Source organism: Martes martes, assembly GCF_963455335.1.
Source record: "Martes martes genome assembly, chromosome: 2".
Taxonomy (NCBI): domain Eukaryota; kingdom Metazoa; phylum Chordata; class Mammalia; order Carnivora; family Mustelidae; genus Martes; species Martes martes.
This window is the reverse complement of record NC_137889.1, coordinates 188,738,540-188,746,364: the sequence shown is the minus strand read 5'-3', so window position 1 is coordinate 188,746,364 and position 7,825 is coordinate 188,738,540. Positions and strand designations below refer to the sequence as shown.

The 7,825-nt window shown below is 36.1% G+C and overlaps 1 pseudogene across 1 annotated transcript; it reads left to right on the top strand.

Annotated features, from left to right (window-relative positions):
* Window positions 1-6,681: 6,681 nt before the first annotated feature.
* On the top strand, window positions 6,682-7,554 carry LOC308338370 (ADP/ATP translocase 2-like; annotated as a pseudogene). Its single transcript has one exon. The product of its transcript is annotated as an ADP/ATP translocase 2-like (transcript).
* The last annotated feature ends 271 nt before the right edge of the window (window positions 7,555-7,825 follow it).

The window sequence follows — 7,825 nt, the reverse complement described above, 5'->3', positions numbered from 1 at the left end:
TCAGCAAAGATGAAGATGACTTTACTCAGCTGTCTCTTTCAAACGCTGGTTCTGAATGACTCTTGGGATAGAGGTTGGGAAGAATTTCCATCCATATTGGGAATATAAATACAAATTCTTAGTCATAGATTTTAATACTCCTGCCATGTGAGATTTATTAGACCAAACTATATTATAGCTAATAGAAACTTATCAATTGATTTCACAGCTTGGGCTAAGGTGAATACCTCCTACTCAGATGGTAGGAGCATTTTCCCTGGAACGTTTAAAAACAACACCCAGTGATGAAATTAGGAACATCTGCCAATGGTTTGCTTGAGAGTATTATTCCTTGTATGCACAAAAATAGAAATAATAGTAAAACTGTAGGGCACCCCACAATTTGATACAAAGAGCTTAACGTAATCATATTTTAGCAGCTATTAATATAACTGTTGGGGTATCATATAAACAAAGACTAAATGCCAAAGAAAGGGAGATTGTTGTTAAAAATATTTAATATCTTCCTGGAGCTAAAATAAATCAATATGTTAGGTTTAGGTTTATTGTTCCCCAAAAAATCAACTGCCACAGGATGTTTACAAAGAAATTGTCCTTCCCTGAATTATGAAGTTGCAGAACAAATAAACCTGCAGGATGACAGAGTAGGATTGTTTCTGGGATACAGCTACAAGGATGGAGTCTTCAGAGATTTCTTTGTAAAACTTATGAATGTATAAGATAAATATTGCCCTGTCCTCATCTTATATTGTTTTCTTTTCACATAAATGTTGTTAGAGATGATAGTGTGATTGAGACGTAAGCTTCAAAATAAATATTTAATTTCATAGGGCTAAATCATGAAAACCATGCCTAGTAACAATAATTTATAATAATAAGTTATACAATAATTACAGACAGCCAAGAGTGGACTCCAGTATATTATTATAACACCCTCCCTCCTTGAGACAACCATTGCAATTGCATCTAGAAATCTTAAAAAAAAAAAATCTAAGTTTACACAGGCAAGCTTAAACTTTGCAAACTCATTTTGGTGGCACCAAGAATTACAATTACATTTCTTTAAATAAAATATATGAAACTAATAACACTTTAGTTTTGTTCACTATATTTACCTTCTGGCATGAAATCAAGTTCCAGTAATGTAAGTACTATAGAGTCTAGAGAGACACATATTATACTGTCAAGGAGAATTAAGATAGATGAGAACACATCCTAGCTCCTAAGGTCCACCATCACTTATAGTAGCCAGAGGGGAAAAAGATGGAAAGTTATTACCCAAGACTACTCTGATTTTTTCTATTGTTTGTTGGTACTATCCCCTCACACCCACTGCCACTGTTGAGTCCCAAGTAAGGATGATTCTCAATTGCATAAACAAACTAGAAATGTCTGCTTGTCTATAGTTGGATGCAGGGCCAAGAAAACTTCAATCTGGTATAGATGCAGGTGAAACAGTTTTGAAGGTAAGTTTAGAAGAGTGAGAAAATGCACAAAACTGGAACATATGGTCACAGATGAGACAGAAGTTTTGGCAATAAATAAGGAATACATTTATAGACCAATCCTAACTGTATGCACTTCTTTCTAAAATTTTTTTTATTTATTTTTATTTTTTTATAAACATATAATGTATTATTAGCCCCAGGGGTACAGGACTGTGAATTGCCAGGTTTACACACTTCACAGCACTCACCATAGCACATACCTTCCCCAATGTCCATAACCCCACCACCCTCTGCCTCCGCCCCCCCAGCAACCCTCAGTTTGTTTTGTAACATTAAGAGTCTCTTATGGTTTGTCTCCTTCCTGATCCCATCTTGTTTCATTTATTCTTTTCCTACCCCCCAAACTCCTCACGTTGCATCTCCACTTCCTCATATCAGGGAGATCATATGACTGTTGTCTTTCTCCGATTGACTTATTTTGCTAAGCATAATACCCTCTAGTTCCATCCACGTCATCGCAAATGGCAAGATTTCATTTCTTTTGATGGCTGCATAGTACCCCATTGTGTATATATACCACATCTTCTTTATCCATTCATCTGTAGATGGACATCTGGGTTCTTTCCATAGTTTTCTATTGTGGACGTTGCTGCTATAAACATTTGGGTGCATGTGCCCCTTTGGATAACTACGTTTGTATCTTTAGGGTAAATACCCAGTAGTGCAATTGCTGGGTCGTAGGGTAGCTCTATTTTCAACTTTTTGAGGATCTTCCATGCTGTTTTCCAGAGTGGTTGCACCAGCTTGCATTCCCACCAACAGTGTAGGAGGGTTCCCCTTTCTCCGCATCCTTTCCAGCATCTGTCATTTCCTGACTTGTTAATTTTAGCCATTCTGACTGGTCTAACTGTATGCACTTCTAGTCATTTGTTTTTTTTAGCACTTTTGACTGAGCCTCTCTATTTTCCTCTACCTCCCATCACTACCAGATAACAGTAAAATAGTACTTTCACCACCCAAACACTGAATTTTTAGCCTGAGGTAATAGTAAGGTTTCCTTAAGGATTTCTTTGGCCAGGTTGAGAAGTGAAACACTCCATTTTTAATTTGGACCTAAACAAGTCACTTAAACTTCTGAACTTCAGGATCCCCATTTGAACAGATGACATTTACATCTAAGGATTAAAATAAGGTGTACCATCTCTCTACCAGAGTCCCTAGTATATGAACATTTCATACAGTAACTATTTGTATCACCCCCACATATATTTCATGAAAACAATGGCAATCATGATATTAAGCCATAACTTAGTGACCATTCACCTTAATCAAACTGATTATGACTTCATTCCTATACATGCTGCTCTCTAGCATTCTATCACAGAGCACAAATACTAAGCAGTGAAACTAAACTGCAATAAAATAAAATAAATAAAATAAAAGACTTAAAAGAAAGATCACCCTTCTAACTAAATGGCATCACCCATACTCTATTCCAAAAATTCATCTTTCATAATATAAGAATCTAACGATTTGCTACCTTTCTCCTGACAGTGTTGTACTACTCAAGTGTCTAGATATTTTGGTCTGTGAATAGTACTTTCCTGGAGTATGAATTATTTGAAAGGAGAAAAGGAAGGAAAAAAGGGAAGGAGGGGAAAAGGGAGGGATAAGTGGAGGAAGAAAGGAAAAGCAGGAAGGATTCCTTTTGTGACTAAGTAGAGAAGGAATATGAAACAGACTAATTTACTAAGAGATACCATTATAGTCTTAGGGGCTATTGACTCTGATCTTGATTCAGTGGTTCAGTAGTTTTCCTGTGATAGATTTCACTGGCCTATGGAAGCAGAAGTTAAGGACCTGGGTCCTTGCAAGGATACAAACTGTGTCTAAGATCCCTATATATCAATGAGTCCCTGTAATGTCTGATCACTTCACAAAAGGAAAAACTAAAATGTCCAAAATAATTCCACTTTCAATAATGAGCATCTAGGTAATTGTGACCAACCTTCCTGCTGAAAGCAACTTTACAAGTAAGACAAATTAAAAACAAAATTCTTAGTTTTTCTAGATTAGAATAAGTTGGTAAGAATTAGCAGGTTGAGTAAAACCAGATGCTTTGGAATCCAGAGAAAGAAGTTAGACCTACACTCAGGCTGCCTTTGTTGAAGGTCATTTTTCTTTCCAGAATATGAAATCAGGAAGCTGGGTTAAAAATGTTACAGCTTCACAGGATTAGGAGATCAAAAACCTTGATCTACTTGGTCTCTAGTTGGGGAACTACTAAATCATTCCCACCACAGCTATCAACTACTGAAATGGTTACACCCCAGAAGTAAGATTAACTGGAATTAAACTATCCCTACTATACCTAATATTCAAATCATCTGGGTAGACCAGAAAACCTTGAATCTGAAATCAGATGAAGGAAAAATGATGACTTACTAGCGTCCTTATGTGTCTAGAATAATTCTTGAAAGAAGAAAACAATACCTTATCATCAAAAAATTTATTCTAAAAAAAAAAAAAAAAAAAATATATATATATATATATATATATATATATATATTTTTTTTTTTTCCCCCCAAATAAGCAGTGAGATTGGGGGGAGGACACAGAGACAGAAGAACTATGAATACTGGAGTTACTTATAAGTAAATTATAAAACAGCCATGCCTGTGATGTTTAAGATTAAAAGGGGGGCACCTGGGTGGCTCAGTCAGTTAAGCGTCCAACTCTTGATTTCAACTCAGGTCATGATCTCAGGGTCCTGAGATCAAGCCCCATATAGGGCTTTGTGCTCAGCAGGGAATCAGTTGGAGGATTCTCTCCCTTTCCCTCTCTCCCTCCCTCCACTAATGCTTGCTCTCTTTCTTTCTATCTCTCTGTCAAATATATAAACAGGTATTTAAAAAAATATATAAGTAAGGGGATGCCTGAATGGTTCACTCAGTTAAGCATCTGCCTTCGACTTGGGTCATGATCCTGGGGTCCTGGGATCAAGTCCAGCATCAGGCTCCTTACTCAGCAGGGAGCCTGCTTCTTCCTGTCTACAGCTTCCCCTGCTTGTGCTCTCTCTCTCTCTCTTTCTGACAAATGAATAAATAAAATCGTTTTAAAATAATAATAAATAAATAAATAGGAGTGTCACATTTGAATATTTAAGCAAGAAGCTAAAAATTATATAAAATGATTGAATGGAGCTGAAAAAAATCAAATAGAATTTCTAGAATAGTATGATAAATGCTACAGTCAGTAGACTGAGACAACTGAAAAGACAGTTAATTTAAGGGAAAAAATTAGAAATTAAATAAATGAAGCTACAAAGCATCAAAAGAATAAGAAATAACGAAGAGAAAACACAGGATAAAGATAAAAGTTGTAACAAGGATTTAATTAGGATCTTGGAGAATACGATGTGGCAATTTTTGGTGAAATTATGGATGAGAAGTCTATTGTATCTCCAGCAGGTAAATGAAAAGAAATCTACACATACCATACCACATAAAAACTACAAAGGAAAAACAAAAACAAAACAAAAAAATGGTAGAAACAATTACAAGGAAAAAAAAAAAAAGATTACCTCCAAAAAAGGAGCAATTAGATGTTTAGCTAACTTCTCAAGAGCAAAAATAGAAACCAAATGTAATAAAATTTTCTCTGAAGGTACTGAGAGAAAATAACTTACCAACCTAAAATTCAGTATCTGGGGAAAATATTTTCCAAGGATGAGGATAGACAAAGACAATTTGAGATTGGAAAACAAAAACAAAAACGAACAAACAAAAAAACAACTGGGTGAATTTACCCCCAGCAGCCCTAACCTTAACAGCATATCAAAGAAAGTTTTTCAGGCAGGAAAAACAATCTGTGAGAGAGAAAGAGTATAGTAAATGTAGTACAACCGTGGCTGGTGGGGTTTAATGGAAGTTAAACTGCTCTATTGTCCTTATATTATCTGGGAAGAGTAAAACAATTTATCAGCCTAAGGCTCTGATAAGTCGTGGGAGCATATGGTAATATCTGTAATAACAACTAAAGAGAAATTGATTGTATAAATTAAACTAATCCAGCAGGGGTAAAAAATGCAATGGTTTTAAAAAAGGGGGGAAGAAAAGAAATAAACAGAACAAATGAAAACATGTTGTGATTAAAAAAAACTATAAAGTCTAATATCAAAAATTACTTTTAATATAAAAAGTCAATATTCTATTTTTTTTAATTATCAGTTGCATTTTATAAATCCCTATTGTTTATGGAAAAATATTTAAACATTATATTATATATATATTATATTATATAAACATAATTTAGACATAAAGGATATAGATTTGTAAGTTGAGTGCTAGAAAAAAATAATTATACAAAAAGCAACAGATTTCTGGCTTGGATATATTAGTATCAGTAGACATCAGAATTAAGGCAAAGGCATTATTAGAAATCAAGAGGATCACTTCATAATAATAAGAGTTTAATTCACCAGGGCCACATAAACATTTTAATTTCTTAAATCTGATAACTAGCCTTGAATATTAAAAAGCAAATATTGACATAAGTTCAAGGATAAATGGAAAATCTATGATGACAGTCGAAGCTTTTAATATTTCTCTCTAGATATAAATGGAAGAACTGGGCAGAAGCAGAATATTTGAACAACCATGATAATGAAACAACTAACTGCAGAATGCATCTACTGGGCAAGCACATATGAAATCTTTTTTTTTTTTAAATCAACTGTGGGGGTGCCTGGGTGGCTCAGTCAGTTAAGTGTGGGACTCTTGGTTTCTGCTGGGGTCATGAGGTCAGGGTTGTATGATGGAAGGGTGTTGGGTGTCAGGGCTCTATGCTGAGTCTGCTTGAGATTCTCTTTCCCTCTCCCTCTCCCTCTGCCCCTCCTTCCATTCATGCCCGCTCTCTAAAATAACTAAATAAAAACTTCAAAAACAAAACAAAATTGACTGTGTACTGGTCTATAAATCAAGTCTCGAAAAATTTCAAAGAATTGAAAAGTTTATTTTCTGCCCATAATCAACTTTTACTAGAAATCCATAACAAAAGTAACTAAAAATATCCAAATGTTTGGAAATCATAATGGAAAAAATTAAAACATATGTTGATATTATTGAAAATGAAAATACTAGATATCAAAATTAGAAGCTGAGTCCTGGAGTCCCAGCTGGTGTCTATCGCAGTACCTGAGTTGCCCACCTCCTTTTTCCTTTCAGCATGACAGATGCCAGGGACTTTGTCCTTCACCAAGGACTTCCTAGCAGGTAGAGCAGCCCTGCCCATCTCCAAGTCCATAGTAGCATCCTTCCAGTGGGTCAAGCTGCTGCTACAGGTGTAGCATTCCCGCAAGCAAATCACTGCAGATAAGCAATACAAGAGCATTATGGATGGCATGGTTCACAACCCCAAGGAGCAGGAAGCCCTGTCCTTCTAGCATGGTAACCTGGTCAATGTCATTAGATACTTCTCCACCCAAGCTCTCAACTTCACCTTCAAAGATAAATCAAGCAGATCTTCCTGGATGGTGTGGACAAGATAATTGGCGGTTTGTTTGGCGATAATTCACAGGAAATCTGACATCAGATGGTGCTGCTGGGGCCACACACTTGTGTTTTGCGTATCCTCTTAATTTTGCCCGTACCAGTCTACCAGCTGATGTGAGCCAAGTTGGGGCTGAAAGGGATTCTGAGATGACTACCTGGTTGAGATCTATAAATGTGATGGGATTAAGGGCCTGCACCATGGCTTTAATGTGTCTGTGCAGGGCGTTATCTACCGAGCTGCCTCCTTGGGTATCTATGACACTGCAAAGGAAGTGCTTCCAGATCCCAAGAATACACATATCTTTATCAGCTGGATGATTGTAAAATTTGTCACAGTGGTTGCTTGGTTGACTTCCTATTCGTTTGACACTGTTCATTGTCGAATGATGATGCAGCGAGGAGACAAAGGAACTGATGTGCTTGACTGCTGGAGGAAGACTGCTCATGATGAAGGAGTCAAAGCTTTTTTCAAAGCTGCAAGGTCCAATGTCCTCAGGGGCACAAGTGGTGCCTTTGTGCTCATCTTGTATGATGAAATTAAGAATTTCACCTAAGTTATTTCCTAATGCCCCCCAACAGTCATGTTGTATTACATAATATATCCTAAGCATTCCTGACAGACAGCTAGCTGTCTATTTATCAATGGTAACTATTTACTGCTTGAAAACGGGAAGCAATAATATTCATCTGACCAGTTGTCCCTTAAAGCTATTTCCATGAGATGGGACTCAATTATATTTTTTTATTTCAGTCACTCTGATAAATTTGAAGAAAAAAAATCTGAAATATTTTTTAAAAAGGAAATGAACTAAAATGTGTTCTTTT